Here is a 20292-nt window from a genome sequence, read left to right on the forward strand (position 1 = left end):
TGCAAATTAATATTTTCGGCGTTAATAACGTGATGCTAAATTTTACATCTCGTCTAAATCTTTATCTTGTAGATAATGTTAATACTAAACTACTGACCAAGTTTCATAATAAAAACTACCTCTAAAGGCACTTTGAACACTGAATTTTAATAAAATGCGAAGTATTACTTCTACGTGTTATTAGAAAAAAGTTAACGCTTGACCAATTGTTTTCTGGAAGAGGGTGTCATTATATTAACAAGTCTAGGTTTATTAAAATTAATTGGCTGTAAGGGTGGTTATTGTTCTTTCCATTGCTAATCTCTACAAAGTTTTTCTAATAACGTATTAAAATGGCTGTAGTGGTGGTTCGAAGATTTCGCAGAGCGAGGAAATTTTTCATACCTTCTCTGTATCATGGGAATAAAATTATTCCCTTCTAATCGATATTTTTTGGGCATATCATAACTGTTAATATATATAAATCATATAAAGAATGTGCGCTTGTGATAAAAATTCCACGTAATTCCAATTAACTTTATGTGATCGATTTTTGTTTTTTTTATAGTTAGAATATGGTTATCGTTCATTGGAGATGCACATATTTCTTCATAAATAATTAAAATCATAACATTGATAACAAAATAAATTTTGATTTGCATTTTGTTAATTCAAAACAATCTTAATCGTCGCAGTGGTAAGATCGTACATTAAGAACGTTCGGAATTTCAAATTTTTTGGCAAAAACTATGATCTATCATATTTATCTTTCTTATTTCTTTTGTAGCAGAAAAGATGACTGTAGCATATACATCTGTTATTAAAATAACGCCACGTAAGATTCAGTCTAAATCATTTGATATTTCATCAATACCGATAGAGGTTAAAGATACCGTAAATATATATTAGTTAGATACTGAAGATAATTGTACTTTCTACCAAACTGATCTACTTAGTGAAGGTATGTATTATCACATTTTACTGTTTTTAAACAAAACATATTGTTAGGAATTTAGTTAGGGCCGTGGTGTTTCAAACAAAAGGAGTTATTGATAATAAAAATAAAATTAAAGCACGTTATTTCGAGATACGAAATAATGCGGCGTTGCAATAACAATGGCGAAAAAGGAACCTACTTGCATAAGCGCAGAGTGCATAACAATGCGACAGTAAGTCGCTCCATACACGTACACTTACATTTTCTTACGAAAGCTTTTGTATTGCCAATTTATAGTTATAACTTCAAATGTCTAGATCCTACATTACATTTGAGTTGTTTGGTTGGATCTATATACACGTAGACTTGTGCTTGATCCATTTAATAAAAAACAGAATACGTACTAAAATTGACACTGTTACTTTAGAGGTTCAGATCTTACATTAAGCTGTAGATTAAGTAATAAAAAAATGACAACCTTCGGCTGCATATAACCTTTGCCATAGAAGCTACTATCTTAGTTGCCATAATTGGTAGTACTATTTTGAAATACGCAATACAAATAGTTAAAGTGTAGTAAATATTTGTATATTTTTATCCTAAATAAAATTTTTATCTTCTTTCTTGTTATTTGATTATTATACGATTTCGATCGAAGTGATTGTCAAGGATAATTTTATGAAAATCCCTTACTGCATAGCCAATATCCATGTGTTAGATAATAAAGGCCGCTATAATGATTTTTACAAAAATAAACAAGTTTCAAAGGAATTACGAAAACTAATTGATTTAAATTTTCACTGAAAAAGTAACGATTCAACTATCAGCGGGAAAAATTTCTTTCTATTTTCTTCATGGAAAAAACTAATTAAAATCTATTCTTTTCGATAGAATATGAAATATTTTTAATTCAAAAAGTCTAAATATGCTAGTGTTCGTAAATCAGAAACGTGTTAGTTTTAATTAGGACTGTCGATTGAATTGACATGTCATTATATGGTATTAATTATTTTTATTACATAATAATATGATTGTATTTTACAATAGAACCCGCAGGCTTGACCAAAGTTGAAACTAAAAGTCGAAAAGTCTAAAAGTCGAAAAAAAGTCGAAACTAAATATTCCAGGCTATATCCATCAGCGTATGGCTAACTGACGCTTCGTGCTATCAATTGTTTTCATTTCAGTAAAACGACGTGTGTACTAAAGGTTCTGAAAGGTGCACGAACATATATAATTTAAATTAATTATATAACCCGTAATCGAACCAGTGAATTCTTCTTCGTACAAGGAATAGAATGTGTACAAAAGCGAGAACTTATAACTGTGATAGATTCATAAATGCATTGGGAGAACATGTCTAACTCGATTATTTTACTTGCTAAAATATTGCCTAAATTGTTATTCAATTACTTGGTACTACAGCTTGATAGTAGTCTGTATTTTAGTATATATTATTCTTTTTACCACTGCCTATATGAAATTAATAACTTTCCGCGGCTGTTTTTCTATCATTTTGACGTGGGTCGCATTGTGCAAGTTAGTGTGTTCTAAGTAACTTAATTTTTTCAATTTGTTAACTAGTTTTAATATCTAAAAGTAAAAAACTTCGATAGTTTTAAAAGATAAACTATTTATTTCTTATTTTGCGTTTCTTCTCATGTATCTAAAATGTATTTATAATATACATAAATTGTTTCCATTTGACTGATAGCATTTACGTAAATTAGCCATTGATTCCTATTTTTATATCGTTCTATTTTTTTTCAAATTCTTTGAGTGCCTTGTCCAGTCCTCAATAGGCAATATTCCTATCCATTTTATTCTATTTAATTAACTCTATTTGTCATTTTTTACAAAACAAATATAGTACCACTTGAAAAAACTTATTAAAACATTTGTTTATAGGTAGCGCTTCGTACAAAAATTCTTCTACCAATAAAAAAAAATCCTATGCAAAAAAAAGAAGCAAACATAATGCTCAAAAATCGTTGATGGCAGTTGAAGCTAACCGAGAAAATGGTAATATATATATATATATACATATCATTTATTTTACTTTTATATATATATATGTATATATATATTTATAGCTATATTTTTACTGCTTTCCATCAAAAATCCATAATGGCCTCATTAAGGTTCAGCTAGATGCGCAGACCGTCGCGGATTGAACCGCGACGAATGGCCTCCAGCTGAATCTCACTGAGACGAAGGTCATAAAATAAATTCTCGGCAGTGTAAGCTATATCTCCTCCCTTAATTAAACCCTTCCACTAATTACAGTTCCCCATTCCATTCACCATTACCATTAAGAGCCTTGGGCTAACTCTATCATCTTCCCTCCATTGAAAACACCATATTCCGACATCGTGAGAAAAGTATACTACATTTTAATCGCATTGAAATTTTATAAGAAGTCCCTGGCCATTTCTACTAGGAAATACCTTGTTCAATCCCTCATTTTCCCTCACTATAGCCTCTCTCGCCTTTAATATGTTAGATAAATCTAGAACAGCTACCTTTCAAATAGCCCACAACGTATACGTTAAGTTTACAATTGGTTTTAGTCCATTCATTTCTTCCTCTACCATTTATTTCCACGTATCTTTCCATAAACTCTGGCTAGATTGGCTCTCTCTTGGATCATCGAGAAACATTACCCTCGTATTACGCACCTACAAAACCGTCTGCACTTACGAACCAAGCTATCTTACTATATATCTTCAATCCCCAAATCCTTCACACCTCAAACGTTCTTTCCGGAACTCTTTCATGGCCTTTTCCTATCCCTTTCCACGTACTGAAGCCTGAAATCAATTCATGTCGATTCGTGGTATGTACTTGTTCAACAAGCTTTCTATCACCGTTATATGGTGATTTTTTAATATGACGAAATATGGTGAGCTACATGGGCGAGATATCCTGGCTTTACCCCTTTTATTCATGACTCTCGAGCAACAGCTTTTCTGCCACCGAATTGAATCAGAGTCCCTTACTGAGTCTTCCCTTGTCTCTAAACTTCCCCCAATCTCCTTTTTTCAACCTCTCTGCTTTAACATCCTCTTCCAACTACCTTCAAATTCCTGGACGCTACCTCAAATTTAACATTCCTCCCTTTAATGCGCCGTAATCATTCCACCTTGCTCTCTCTCTCTCAGTACACCTTCACTTACCGTATTTTCTTTCGTTCTCTACTACTTCCTGCAATGGAATTAGCCTCTGATGTCCCGTTTCCCTGCCTAATTTGTCTCACGTTCTTTGACCTCCCTGGTCTTTTCTCGATTTTGCTTACCGTCACTCCCTTGATTTTCAAATCCCTCTCCGTTTTCTTAACTCTTTCGTTGAGCCTCGTTGCGTGTACCTGACTTACTGTATTTGCGACCGTATGACTTATTGTTTCGCGTGAACATCGCCTTGAATTTTTCTCCTGTATCCGTTACGATTTCTCATTTGTTAGCCGATTTGTGATGTTAACTAATGTAATGTTATGTCCAATTTCTCATCGCTTTTCTTATTGGTTTACGCCGACTTAGTTTTAAGTTTTAATTTAATTTAATTTTGTTTTTCTTGCCTGTATGATTTTTTGTATTTTTTATTTTTTATTATTGTTTACGTCCTGCTGTATCGTCCTAATTAAATTTGTATTTCTTAAAACCTACGGGGTCATACCTCAGGGTTAAATATACGCCTAATCTTATCTAATCTAATATCTCTCGCATGTTTTCGGCGCCATTACTACGCGGATAGTGGCAGATCTTCCAGCTACCTCGCTGACTGTGGCCATTGACGAATTGTTGCGGGCTTATTTGAATTGTATCGTGGAGCGCGGAATGAGTAGGAAAGGCGGATCGGATGGTAGCCCTGCCATCGATTCGTACTTCGTCGCGAGCGCAAAGTATTTTCGTGCGTAGATAAACCGGCAGAGCTATTGTTGTTACTACGTTATGTTGTTTATTTCCTTTGCTGATATAGTTACTTGTTACGTTTATTATTGATTAAATTTATAGCCCATTTACTCGTGTTCGTTGTTTCGCCTTATCACTGCTCATTCCAAAATTAGCAACACGCGTTTTGATCCCTTTGGCTCGGCAGATCATTCAGTTATGGAAACGTTCGCACTTCCGAAATCCTCTCCTTTTAAATAATTTGTACGAATGGCCGCGAGCTACGTGAAAAGGGAACAGTTGCTATTTTACTTTGTTACACATTGTAGAATTTGAATAGACCTGAATTGCACTGTATGAAGGAGTTCTATTATAGTTTGCTTTGAGTTTGCTTATATCTTATGGAAGTCGCAGTCTCCTGTGTTCTGAATTGAATAGGTTGTGATGGTAGGGTTTGTCCAACCGCAGTCAAATCCTATCATGCTATTAGTTATTTTGAGGAAATAGCATAGAATAAAAACTAATGTAGGTTTCCATATTATGTTTCATAAAATTAGAAAGATATTATATTTGTTTCGAAATATGAATAAAATATGTGTTTTATGCTATAATTAGTTTATTTGCGTGAACTGTTTTTGGTTTTCGATTATAGTCAATTATTATACTGCCATTATTCATTATTTTTAGGATTTCGAAAAATGTAAAGGGAGAGTCGGATTTTATAATAAATGTGTGTCTGTGAGTCGATTTACTTAATTATTTACTCTGGAATTTGGAAGGCAAAATGCTTCTGCTACTGAGCAACCTGTCGGACATGCAGGTTGCGACGTTCGTGCGCCAGAGTGCTTGGTGGCATGGAAAAAAAATGAAATTATACTCAAATTTATAAATTAACAATCCTAAAGCCAACAATTTATTTAATTACGAACAACGAAATTTAAAACTTAAATAAAAAGAAAACAAACGAAGAAAATCATAATAATAAAAGCCTTTCGCTGGCGTGTCCGGTCTGGACAAACGCTCAGGGAGAAACGGCGTTCACGGAGAGGTGCTCAATCACTGCAAGTCGGTATTGCTGCACGGCATACAGTGGTAAGCCTCTCCAGTAGACTCGGACAAGCAAAGGTCGCTCAGCGGTTGCAATTTTGCTCACTACGGAGCACAAGGTCATTCTGAATCCGTGACACCGTGGTTGTCATACGTACACTTGCGATGAACGGAAAAACGGGGGTGGGGAGAGGGAAATCATACTGGGTTTATCGACTCGAACTCCCACGCTCACTCTTCTCGTGAACTCGAATGTCGGTGATGATGGAGCAACCGCTGACGAATCTACTGCAGTAGCCGTGGACGACCTGACTTTCTAGACCAAATCAAAGCGCAGAGCCTGCAGCGATCCGCGGCGCTGAGAAATTGTCGTTCTCCAAACAGAATCCAGCGATAACACTCCTGCTGCTACCACTGCTGATTCACTATGCCGAATCTCTGCATCAAAACTGTCCAAAAACTATGCTAAAACTGTCCTGTTTCCTCTTCTTCCGCTCTCTTTTATTCTCTCTTCCCTTCCCATGCGTCTCCTTGCCTTCAATCATGCATCTCATCCGTCCTCAGCTCCCTAAACCATTAATCCACTGATAAAATCTTATAATCTGGCATTAGTAATGCGCAAACGCAATTACATCAATGTCCGGCTTGACGATAGCGTGCGTAGACACCGAGGGGCCAGAAATAACAGGGAAATCGTTAATAAGCAGTTTTTCCCATCACAGAGGACCAAAATAGTGATCTTTTCCTAGTTTTCCTGACTTGGGTTCTTTCATGAACATGACCTTATCTCTAGCTTTAAAATTAACTGGGTTTATGGTTTTGGCAAATTTTTCTTTTGATTTTTCTTTTGAAAAGATTAAATTTTCTCTTACAATTTGTGCAATATCAGTCAAGGATTTCTGTTTTTTACAAGGTATTTTAAATATTCATTAACAGTTGATATCTGTTCGGATTTCTTTAATGGTACAATCAAAGGTAGTTTGACCGGGAACGTAAAAACGAATTCATGTAGTGTAAAGTTGTGGCTAATGTGGATGCTTGTGTTATAGTTGAATTGTGCTAATTCAATTAATTTGTCCTACTCATAGTTTTTTAACGAAAGTTTTTCATGTATTCGCAAACGGGATGATTTGTTCGTTCAACGGAGCCAATAGAATATGGAGAGAAAGAAGAGTTTTCAATTTTTTTAAATTTGAATCGTTTAGCAACTTGTTGTAATAGTTTACTAGTGAAATTTTCTACTTTATCTGTTAATATAACTTTTGAAGTTCCGAAAATGCAAATTAATTTTTACAAATGTGTCACTTATTGTTTCAGCAGGTTGGTCTGCTACTGCTACCAGAATGATGAATTTGGATATTTGATCTTGAATGGAGATGATGTAACGTTTATTAGATTTTCTAATACTAAATGGTTTCATAATGTCCAAAGCAATTTTATTAAATGTTTTCAGGGGAATATCCGTTATATATATCATAGTATGTCTTGTTATTTTTTCGTTTTAATTTGTTTCTTTGGCATTCTTCGTATATAACAATTCTATTTTGAATGTTTCTTTTTAAATTTTCCCAATGATATGTATCCCTAATTCTGTTATATGTCCGTTTTACTCCGGAGTACCCTCCTAGTTTTGGAAAGCAATACATATAAAAAATTTTAGTTTTATTCTTCAGGTTAGTTATATGTTCTATGTAATTGGTGCAAATAATTATTTTGATATTGGATTCTTTGAAAACATCATTTAACATGTTTTCGATGTATAATCAGTGAATATTTTTTAGATTTATAGCCTTGAAAATGCTAAACATTGAAATATTTTTTCTAATAGAATGTTGTTTAAGTATTCAAGTATTAAGTATTACGTATTCAAGTCTTAAGTATTACATATTCAAGTATTAAGTATTCAAGTTTAAGTATTCAAATATTTAAGTCTGAGTATTCAAATAATTTTAGTAAATTCCCTTTTATTAATAGAATTGATGCGCTAAGGTTAAAACGTAATACGAACAGTTTATATTTACCAATGCTTATTATATCAATTTCATTTTCAAATAATTCCGGGTTTATTGTTAAAATTTTTGTTGTTAATATAGAGTTTGTATTTTGATTGAGAGTCTCTTTATTTTCCGATACTATATGTACTATATTATCGTTGCGGGGTTCTATCATTCGCTTGCTGTAAACCGTATTTTTAATTGATTCGTTCACATTTACGTTGATTTTTCTTGTTGAGTCATCATTTTCCTAGTATTTTGATTTATATATGTCACTGGTTTTGCGTTAACGTTTCTATTTGTTCTTTATTTTATTTTCTTGATCCTTCATATTTTCTATTTTATCGTCATCATTTAAGGTAGGTGTTGACATACTTTATTCATTTATTTTAGCCTTTTGTATGTGCTCACGTCATAACAAGCGTTCTTGTTTCTGTAGGATTCCTTGACAGGCAATCGGCTGGTTCATTTCTTTTACCTAGTCAGTAAATTATATTGAAATTATAGTAAACTAGTTTCAATCTTCATTTTTTTACTCTACTGTTATTGACAGACGATTTTAAAGAGAGAAATGGTTTATTACCGGTCACTATTGTGACTTTAGTTTCAAATAAGTAAGTTCTGAAATTTTTAATCGCAAATATAACTAAGAGGGCCCTTCTTTCATAAGTTTTTTAATTTTGTTCAAAAACTCAACAAGCATATGCGCAATTGGTCTATCCGATCCTCATTCCCCTTGAAAAAGAACGGCACCTAAAATTGAAGTTGCTATACCTGTGTTTTCTTTTATTTTTATTATAAATTGTTTATAATTGTAGTCTTCAATAAGTTCATTTTTTTCTTGGAATTTTTCATAATCTAATGTTATGTTTATGTTATTGATTCAAGCTTTTATTTTCGAAGGATTCTTTTCTAGTTCGTCTTGTAGTACTGTGAATCCTTCTGGCTTAAAACATTAATTCCATGATGTTTTCTGTTTTATTACCCACATGAATGAAAGAAGTTGTCATATCTGGCATACTGTTTGGATTATTATCTATTGTATTTTACTCTTTTTTGTAACATTGTTCTTCGGTAAGTTTGAATTTATTCAAATTTTGTAATTGTGTTTTATTTTTAATTTCAATGATGCTTGTAGTTGTTTTAATACGGTTGTTGGAACACTCGTCATTTTTTTGTGTTTTGTCTTTATTATTTTTATCGTTAACTCCTTGTAAAAGTTTCTCTAAAAATCCTTTTTGTTTTTCGAAAGTTCTGGAGTTTGATTTATTTTATTGTTGATTTTTCTTTTTAGGTCTGCAACTAATTTCTCGCTATTTTTTTTATGAAAATGCAACTTTATTATGAAAAGATGGTTATAAATTAATTATTTAAAGTATTACCGATCGCTAGCTACAACTTTTTCTCATCTTTCTGGCAGAGCTCGAATACTTTCACGGTAGAAGTGGTCATCTTTTGATTCTGTCCACGAATTAAGCCATTTTGCGATTTCTTCATATGATACGAACTCTTGATCAGCCAGATCATGTACCATCGAACAGAACAAGTGATAATCGGAGAGCGTAATATCTAAGAAATATAACGGGTGAGGTAGAACTTCCCATTTCAGTATTTCAAGATAAGTTTTTACGGATTTGACAACATGAGGTGAAACATTATCGTGCAGTAAATATCACTTTCTCATGCCTGCTCGTATTGTAGCCGTTTTTTGCGCATTGCTCGGCTAAATCGCATCAATTGAGATACATACCGTTCCTGAGTGATGGTTTCATTCGGTTTCAACAGTTCATAATCAATAACTCCGAGCTAGTCCCACCAAATACACAGCATAACCATCGCTTTGTGAATAATCCGCCAAGTTAACAACATAGAAACATGACCGGGCAGTCCTTAAGATTTTCATCTTTTTGGGTTGCTATAATTTTTCATCATCCTTCACAATACGATGAAGAAAACTCTTTTTTTTTGATACTGGAGAATTATGCGCAGACGAAAAAACGATGCTCAACATCTCTTGGTTTTGAATCATAAGGAACCCAAGTTTCTTGCTTTTGAGTCATTTCCAATGCATGTAATCACTTAGAAATGGCTTGGCGGATAACTTCTAATGTTGATGCAAGTTTTTCTTGCGTTTGGCACGGATTTTCATCCGGCGATCCCTTCAATTTAGCGTCTTCGAAAGTTTCTGATTTTCTTTCACACGGACGACCGTCAATATCGAAATCACTGTCTTTGAAGCGACGAAACCAACCACCGCAAGTTTCGCTTAAAGCAGCATCTCCATAAACTTTTTCGAGCTCGCGATGCCCTTCAGCTATCGTTTTCTTCGAATAAAAAAAGATAATCAACATTCCCCGCAAATGACAATTATTTAACACAAAATTAGATATTTTCAAGCGACCAAAAGTATATATCGAAGAAAGAAAATCACTAATGAGGCAAAGCAGATTGTTTACCACTTGTCTAAGCTTGGTTTATGATATTTAAAAATTGACCATTACTTCTTGCTAAAGCCTTCTATTGACGAACAGTAAGAACTTAGTTGCACACCTAATAATTTTACTTTAACGTTGCTTATTTCTAAATATCCTCTGTCTAGCCTCAGTTTATATGCATTTAGAATTGAGATACCTATGATTCCGTCATGGGAGGTAAAAAATACTTTAGATGCCACAAAAAAATCGAATAATAATTCTTTGATACTTGATTTAATTAAATTTACTATTTCGATTGTTTTGTCCATAATGTCTTATAATGTAATTTTTTTTTTGCTTTTACGTATTATAGCGTTTAAAGATACTTGGTTGATTTTTATGACGTTTATTTGAGCTCCAGTATCTATTAATAAATTTAAATTTACGGTGGAAAAAGGATTCGATTTTTTAATAAATTGTAGTAAATTATTTACTCTGACAAAATATGTAGACATTTTAGAGTCAATATCATGTTGTTTCCTTTCTCCTATCGTCTGTTTTATGCTAAGTTATGATTAATCGATTTTAATTTAGGGTATTGTTAGCATTCTCGAGTTTTATTGTTGTGTCGAGTTGTCCTACTAAACCAGTTTCCTTAAATTTCCTGTGTGTATCTTCGTCACGTTTTTTGTGTCTCGTTCTGTCATTATACGGCTTTCTGAACTCAACGCTTTATTATATGAATCGTAATTTTTTTGCATAGAACATACCTTGGGATTTTTATGATGGTATCCAAAAGCAATCAATTTTTGTTAAATAAATTTAAAATAATGGATACAAAAAATTTATCCCATACTTGAAGTGCTATATATACTATCCAATGAATGTTAACCTTTTAAATATGATTCTAGTATTAAAATTGAGGTATCTCATCACATTTTTTCTCTAACCTGAAAAAACTAGTAAAATAGTTATAAATGTACTACAATCTTCGAGTAAAAGAACATAATTCTTTATCTTTACTATGTATCTCTATTTTTAATATCGTCTACGATATTAGATCTCCTAACTTGAATTTTGAAAATCTGACCCCGCATTCGAATTAAGCGATGGTCGAGACCTTTCTGCAGTAAAGTTAGTTTTTGCATGATCTTTTTTAGTTACGACGGTTCTTTTTAGGATAGTCGTTCTTCTGGCATATTACGTGCTTTTATAATATTGGTATCTACTTAAGCAGTCCCTATCTTTAACATAGAAAATAAAATTGTTCATAAAAAATATACTCAAACATTGCATTCGACAAGGTGCATTAATCTATTAAATTACGATAATTATAAACTACCCATAGATAATTTTCATTCTTATTCAAGTAAAGCGCCGTAGATTTCAATGGAATTTCAGTCGATTATAAATTTTCAGAAAAACAAGAGATAAACATTATTTTATATAGTGATAAATATTTTAAAGGGGTAAAACAACTCCTGAAGTTTGTCATTAAACTACATTTTTCAGGGTATCTCTACTTCTACGTAACAAATTTCCAAATTTAATTAGTAGGTACAGCAGGAGGATTGAAGTATCATTGATTGAGCCTTTTTAAGATATTTTGAGTTCTGCTATGGTGTAGTAAAAAAACGGTATATTTTAGAATCTTGATTTTGTCCAAACGAAAAGTGAGAGTGATTTTAAAATGATGTCATTCGGAAAAGCTTGTCAGCTAAAACGTGCATTGCACATTTTAGACATGCTCCAAAACCATCACAGGCACATTTACTATGCGAAGTAGAGCGCTGCAGTCTCATTCAGCATTAATATTCAAATCAAGCTTGTGATGCATCAAAAAAGTTATTTGAGTTCTGTTCTCAAAATACTGCTTACAAGGAAGGTAAGGGAAATGTGTGGAACTGATTCCAATGAAACTGTGATATGTTGTAGAGGACTAAAAAATAAGTACACGTATTTTTTATGTGCTAATAAACGGTTTCGCCGTACCAATCTTCAAGGAGTTGTATCCCCTAACTATGGTAAGGGTGGTTGTGATTACAAAAAATTTTTTTTTCTAAAAAGACTGAAAACGAAATTCAACAATACTGGTACTGTTTTATTTGGAATGACGTTGAATACTAAAGTAGACTGGTATGCATAAACTACTCTTAATTTTCAGTAAATTAAAAGCCGCAGGTATCTGATTTATGTGATATAGTAATATATTATAGAAGGTAAAAACTTTTGACTAATACTTATCTGTTTTTATATGAATTTTCATTGAACTAAAAACTACCCTAATGTTAATGTTTGTACATAGTTATAGTAGTACTTTCATGAAATCTGGATTTTTTATATCCTTGCCTTATGTTTTTTGAATTTTTTTTCTCCTTTTGTTATGACGACTAAATAGTATTCTATTGACATCAAAATTCAACAAAATTCGATATACTGTCTAGTTGAATTGGAGTCATGGTAATAAATGATGCCAACAGAGAATTATAATCCTCTAATAATAATTATTATTATTATTTTGATAAAATAAAAATATCTTTTATTCGATTATTCAAATGAATGTCTATTGATTTAGAGTGTTTCTATTTATTAGAAGTTTTATATGTTGATAATACAGTACAATTTTATGATTGTTAAAGATTCTTCCATAATCATATCTATGTTATCATCTGCTTCTAGCAAATCTAATATTATCATCTAAAAATGATCTTCGATTTCAATTTCCTTGAAATTGTAAGGACTTTCTTGGATAGAGAGAATTTGGAAGTAAGCCAAAAGCATATTTATCAAATTAAAAGGATTAACTTTCATTTCCAATGCTGAAATATCATAAAGTGTTCATGAAAGTGTGGGTACATATTGATAGAACCTTTTAGACTTAACAAATAAATGATCATAATTGATGTGAAGAATTTTAGATGCACGTATTATGCTCTTTGAAAATTTTAAATAGTCAAAAGTTATCTCTATTTCTATACTTTTAGGCAAAACTTTTTTGTAAGCACACAAAGAAATAAGCTTGTTAAACGTATTTATATAGAACCATAATAAAATACAATGTGAGCGACTTTACTCCTAATCTTCTTAATCCCCTAGATGTAATTGGATTAAAACCTAAGCCTGTTTCAAATACTTAAGCTACCAGGAAAATCAAACTACGAAAACGGCGAATAAATTTAACAGACTTTAATTAATAAAAAAATCACTACAGTCTTTGTTGGGCTGAAAGACTGACGCACGAAAAAAGGATTTTACAATTTAATTATGTTCGGTGAGAAAGAAAGAGAGAGAGAGTAGATTTGAATTCTACCGCGAACTAACGCACGACGCCAATACAAAAAAATATAACGCTATCACGGATAGACAAAATACCGAATGTATTTTGTTTCGCTTAATATGACGGAAGGTGCACCTACCATGCGGTGCAATTACGGTGATCAGCCGTAATTGTTGTTGCAAAATTATCAACTGCCGCTGCACCTCGCTTAATCAGCTGCACTGCCTCAATTCGCCTTTATATGCTGCAAATCTGCTGCTTCTGCACCGCTGCTTGCTGCTGCAATACTACTGTTGCACCCACGCAGGTATTTGTTCGGAAAACTAATTATTTTTGCGAATCAAAGTGCAATCGGCGGTAAACTCGCGTAAACAGCTGAGGCGCAACTGTCTATTCAAAAGATCGCGCGCCCCCTCTCTCTCTTAGCTGTTAGAACTAACGCGCGAGAAGCAGAATCGCGAACGGTTCGATTAATTAAGTCGACTACCGTTGCATTATATATAAAACACATCAGTACTTTTTGACTTTCTATAATATATTACTATATCACATAAATCAAATATCTGCGGCATTTCGTTTCAATGAAAATTAAGGATAGTATATGCATACCAATCTACTTTAGTAGTCAACGTCATTCCAAATGAAACAGTACTAGTATTGCTGAATTTCGTTTTCAGTCTTTTTAGAAAAAAAAATTTCTTGTAATCACAACCACCCTTACCATAGTTAGGGGATACAACTCCTTGAAGATTGGTACGGCGCAACCGTTTATTAACACATAAAATAATACGTGTCCTTATATTTTAGTCCTCTACAATATATCACAGTTTAATTGGAATAAGTTCCACACATTTCCCTTACCTTTCTTGTAAGCAGTATTTTGAGAACAGAACTCAAATAACTTTTTTGATGCATCACAAGCTTGATTTGAATATTAATGCTGAATGACACTGCAGCGATCTACTTCGTATAGTAAATGTGCCTGTGATGGTATTGGAGCATGTCTAAAATGTGCAATACACGTTTTAGCTGACAAGCTTTTCCGAATGACGTCATTTTAAAATCACTCTCACTTTTCGTTTGGGCAAAATCAAGATTCTAAAATATACCGTTCTTTTACTACACCATAGCAGATCTAAAAATATCTTAAAAAGGCTCAATCGATGATGCTTCAATCCTCCTGCTGTACCTAATATTCAAATGAATCGTGTTTTTATTCCCACTAACAAAAATAAACTTGATATTAGAAGATAATCAAGTGCATAAAATGCATCTGTCATGCAATTTTATTTACTTAATAATTTCAAATTGACTAAAAAGATTTTATTTGTTAAAATTTATATATATTATAGCTACTTTAATACTTTTTTTAAGAATAAGACTGGTGGGAAAAAACATAATTATTAACGTTTCCATGATATATTTTAAAATTGTTGAGTGATGTTCTTAGCTTCGTGATCAATATGTAAAAATCAGCACATAATGTGCTGATGCAAATTATTAATGCAAATTATTTATTCTCGATATCTTCCATCATATAAGATTCACCATCGCGAATTTGTACGAGAGGGGTCAATAAGTCTTAACAAAATCCAAGAGATGGCGCTTGTCACGCTTCAATTATGATGTTTTTGGCAAGCATTACTACTAACTAGATATCGTACAAAGTTTCAGCTCGATTCATTAAGTCGTTTTTTTGTGAGCGTTGGTTGAACAAAAATTTATTGGTTTATTTGAAAAATGGAAAAAACAGAGTTTCGAGCGATAATATAACATTTTCATTTGAAAGGCTTTACACCAAAAGAAATCACAGTTGAGTTGAACGCCACTCATGGCAAGTCTGCCCCTGTGTTTAAGACTGTTTATAACTGGGTAAATGAATTTAAACGCGGCCGTATAACAACAAAAGATGAACCTCGTTCAGGAAGCTCCGTAAAAGTGAGTACGCCCGAAATGTCACCAAAATCCACGATATGGTTTTGAGTGATAGAAGATTAAAATTGCGAGAATTAGTTGAGGCCACAGGGGTATCAAAAGGTACAATCATTTCAATTTTGCATGAAAAATTGAGGATGAAAAAAATATCAGCAAGATGGGTGCCGCGTTTGCTCACTCTTGAAAACAAACGAACCCGCGTGGTCATCTCTGAGGCTCTTTTGGCACGCATACGTCATAATCCGGAAGATTTTTGGCGTCGATTCGTAACTGTAGACGAAACATGGGTACACCACTACACTCCTGAAACCAAAGAACAGTCCAAACAATGGATTACTGCAGGAGAACCAGCCCCAAAGAAGGCAAAGATAGTAAAGTTAGCTGGCAAGATTATGGCCACGGTTTTCTGGGATGCATATGGAATCATCTACATCCACTACTTGAAAAAGGGCCAGACGATCACTGGACAATATTATACGTCATTATTACGTCAGCTGAAAAAAAATCAGAGAAAAACGTCCTATGTAAAAAAAAAAAGACAATGCTCGAGTTTATACGTTTCGATGGTAAAAATTAACGATTAAAGTTCAAATTAATTGACCATCCACCATATTCGCCTGATTTGGCTCCCAGTGACTTTTTCTTATTTCCTAACCTCAAAAAATGGCTTGCCGGACAACAATTCACGTCGAATGAAGAAGTCATCGCCGAAACAAATGCCTATTTTGAGGGTTTTCAGAAATCATATTTTTCTGATGGCTTAAAAAACTAGAAGGTCGTTGAATAAAATGTATTGACCTTCAAGAAGATTATGTTGAAAAATAAAAAAAAATTACATACGCAAAACTTTTTTTTCCTTCTTTTTGTAAAGACTTATTGACCCCCCTCGTAGATCTAATCTAAAGTTTATAATTAGCATCCCCAATTACCCTTCATACTAAAATTGTTATATATGGATAGATTTTCTAAATTCGATCCATCATATTAAATTTTGAAAATCTAGCCTCGGATTTGCATTTAACAACCGTCTAAATCCTTTACATCAATGGCAGCTAATTATATACATTGGTATTCTGCTTCGGCCTGATAAGTGAAAAGTAAGCCTGTAAACGTCTTATAATTCTGAAATTTATTGAGATTTTACTCAAAAATAACACTGCCTATCAAAAAATTACCAAGAATGGTTTATATTTGGTTTTTTATGTAAAATATCAGAGTATTGTTTGTTTTCACAAATATTACAATTTTAAAAATGTCTTCCGACATATTAGGTCCGCCATCTTGAATTTTGAAAGTCTAACCGCGGATTCAGATTCAGCAATAGTCAGGGTCCTATACAGTAAGGTCGGTATTTCTATTCCATAGCTGTAACTCTTCGGTCTATGAAAGATTAAATTTGTGGTTCATTTTTATGAGGTTAGAAATAGCAGTATCGTACGTCCTACATTATGGAGGTGGACATTGTTTTATCGGATTTTTTTCAAAGTAAAAATAGAGATGCACAGTAAAGATAAAGAATTCTATTATTTTACTCGAAGATTGTAGTACATTTATAACGCTTTTACTAGTTTTTTCAGGTTAGAGAAAAAATGTGATGAGATACCTCAATTTTAATACCAGAATCGTATTTAGAAAGTTAACATTCATTGGATAACATATACGATAGCACTTCAAGTATGGGATACATTTTTTGTATGCCTTGTTCCAATTTTTTTTTTCAAAAATTGAATGCTTTTGAACGCCATCTTGAAGCCGTCATACTGAATTTCTCAATTATTTATTTATTTAGAAGTAGTAATAATCATTCGGTGAGCCTTCACTGACTTATTATAAAAATTCAAAATAACCAAAATTTTTTTTATTGGAATGTTTTCTAGCATGAAAAACTAGTATTTATAGATCCATTTTGAAGTAAATAAACGATTTTTCAGCTGAAGCTCGTAATTTTGCTTTTCAAATTATTTGTTGCAAATAATTATCATGAGAACGTATATACCCACTGGCTGGAGTATAGATATAGCCATGCCTATATGCCACATGTTCACAGCATATGCTAACAATGAATGAATTTATATAAATCTTAACCTTTCACTACTATTTAGGCCAAAAAATAGGACTAATTTATAATTAGTATATTTCCATTTCATTCACTGTTTTCATTTTGGAGAGTTCAGATTGATCATGCATAAAGTTCAATATTATATTCTATGCCTACAAATGCTTTAAGTCATAAAGATAATCGTTTTTTTTTTTTTTTTTATTTAACGTCGCTCTATTTATGCCCATCAGTGCTAATCAGCGACGGAGGCTTGCAATGTGTTTGAGAACAAAGCACATGAAACTTTTTTCAGTGGTGCTTGTATCAATCAGCAGGGACTGGGAATCGAACCCAGGCCTACCGGGTGCGAGTCCGTCGCCCTACCGACCGAGCCATTGTAAGCCTCTAAAGATAATCGTAAAAGATTGTGCTTGTTTTGTTTTAAAGTGAATATTATTGTTAATTTAAAAAATAAAAATATAATGAGAAATAGAAGACTGAATGGAAAAATTAAGAAATGCATTAATAAAGTTTTGTCTGATTATGATTCATATCAAGAAGAATTTCCTACAGGCATTGGTTCTTCATATTTAATAAAACTTTATAACTCAAAACGAATGAAAACCCAGTAATAACAGTACCAGATTTAGTCAATTTAAACCTATTAGAATAAATGTATATAATTCTTTATATTCTTTATATTCTATAGAATTAAAGGAGCATATATTCTATATACTCCATGTATATACTCTACATATTCCCTAGAATTAAAGGAGCGTATTCTAATAAATAAATTACAACAGCAGCAAATGCGTATATTTTCGTTTGACGAAGACAATGGTGTAATAGCAGATGACATTCCAACAAAACTATACTTGTTTGGGCTTCGTTGATTAGAAGCATACTATTGCTGATGCTAGCAGACGGTTCTCCAACGATGACGGTTGCAGCAATTTTTTTGCCATATTGATGTGCCACTGCCCCGGGACAATAACCCAGCCTATAAAGATCTGTTTTGACTTTACTGTGACATGGCGGTGTGAGCAAGGTGTTCATGTCAGTACCGATGGGCACATTCTCAATGAGTAAACCGCAAAGTAAGCGGCACTTTGTGAACCAACGTTGATATGTCCGATGAATAAAAATCCGTCCGTGGTTAAGTCAACTGGTCTTAGATGGTCACTTAGGAAACCGTCATAGTTGTCGAGTTTCATTTACTCGAAGCTGAAAATCATACACAAATTAATAAGGCACATACTGTGCAAATACTTTTTTGCGTAATTATTAAAAAGCTTACCGAAAATCAGCAACATTTTCAAGCATCTCACACAGTACTTGGTACTTGCTTGTCATGCAGTAGAACACCAAATAATGTAATGAGCTTCTTCGCAATCAAAAACAAATCATAGTCATGTATGTGGCGAGATTTTACATGATTGTTCATCAAAATGGTATTAAAGATCTAGAAAAAGGTCAATTTCAGCTATATTTAAAAATAGCTAACAATAAGAAGAAATATTTATTAGTGATCCATAGGAAAGAGATGATTTCATCTACATTTAAAATCTATTATATAAAAAATTGTCATAAGTTGTCCAGAAAAGAGTTGACTTTGGCTATATTCAAAGTAAATCATGAGAAATTTATCAGTGGCCCAAAGAAGAGTTAGGCCTAAATAAGGTGGCCTATAAATTCTGAATCTGATGCCGCCCGCATAAATTATTTAAGAGTAGGATTTGGAAGACGCGAGTTTGCCACGACTGAATAACTCGTCGAGCAAAAACGCGTAAATCGGATGTGTTGAATTCAGAATGAGGAGTGATACTGGTGACAATGAATAGTGATAGCGACTTAACGTTAGGATCTTTACTCGGTAACACAATAATAACAATTGATATACAAAATGGTGATCCAAACACCAGCTTCCTCTACGCACAGACAACACACTTGTGATCACGAGGGCAAATCAGTGTCAGATCTGCCACCTGATTCCTCTACCTACCCATGACTCTAATACAATAATAGAAAACGCTCATACAATACAATCGTTAGTTACGGACAACGGTGTAGCTGACAGATCTGCCATACTCGTTGTTAACTAGCGCCCGAAGCATGTCATAGAGAGACAGACAGAGAGAGAGAGAGTTTTAGAGAGAGTTCGAGCTGGATAGTTGAGTTATGCGCTTCGTCGATTTTCTTCCGTTTTCAATGGTTGAGTTTTGATTTGAGGCGTGGTCTCGTCGGATTTGTAAGTTTGTTACACTGTATTATGTCTTGTTTTCCTCAGATGTCAGAAGACTTCTTCTCCAACTGCTTCTTAGTTTTATTGAGCGAGTGTAAAGTGTGCTTGAAGCATCATTCGCTGCCACGCACACCATAAAAGTCGAGAGGGATTGGCGGAGAGTTTAGGTTTTTCAAATAATTTCTCTAAAACTATTTCAGAGAAACTTTATTCACTGCTTCTTTGTTATTATGCAAAACTGTTCGCTTGCGACTTGGGGCAATGCGTCCACTCTCTCTGTCGTCTCATCTCTATCTGCCTTTTCTTGTTCGTCGTTTCGAAAAAGGGGAAGTTTCCTCACAGTGAGTGTTTGCGTTGTTCACACTTTTCCGTTTTTGAGGGTGGCATATTGTAGTCATACATTACCACCCTTCTCTCTGGGCGCCAATAGGTTGGCATAGCCCACTGCCTTTCACCCCTTCGCTTTCAAACACTTTGGTGATCCGGAAGTCAAGTTTGCTACGACATCCCTGATGCACACAGTGAGTCGGAGCCTTTTTAAT

The 20292-nt window shown here is 33.4% G+C and overlaps 1 protein-coding gene across 2 annotated transcripts in view; it reads right to left on the bottom strand.

Moving 5' to 3' along the window:
* The window catches only part of LOC131672106 (CD9 antigen-like), a 290984-nt gene that overhangs the window by 162474 nt on the left and 108218 nt on the right, over positions 1 to 20292 (bottom strand). The window lies entirely within an intron of this gene.

Source organism: Phymastichus coffea, unplaced genomic scaffold, assembly GCF_024137745.1.
Source record: "Phymastichus coffea isolate CEN01 unplaced genomic scaffold, Cenicafe_Pcof_1.1 PCOF00011, whole genome shotgun sequence".
NCBI classification, from domain to species: domain Eukaryota; kingdom Metazoa; phylum Arthropoda; class Insecta; order Hymenoptera; family Eulophidae; genus Phymastichus; species Phymastichus coffea.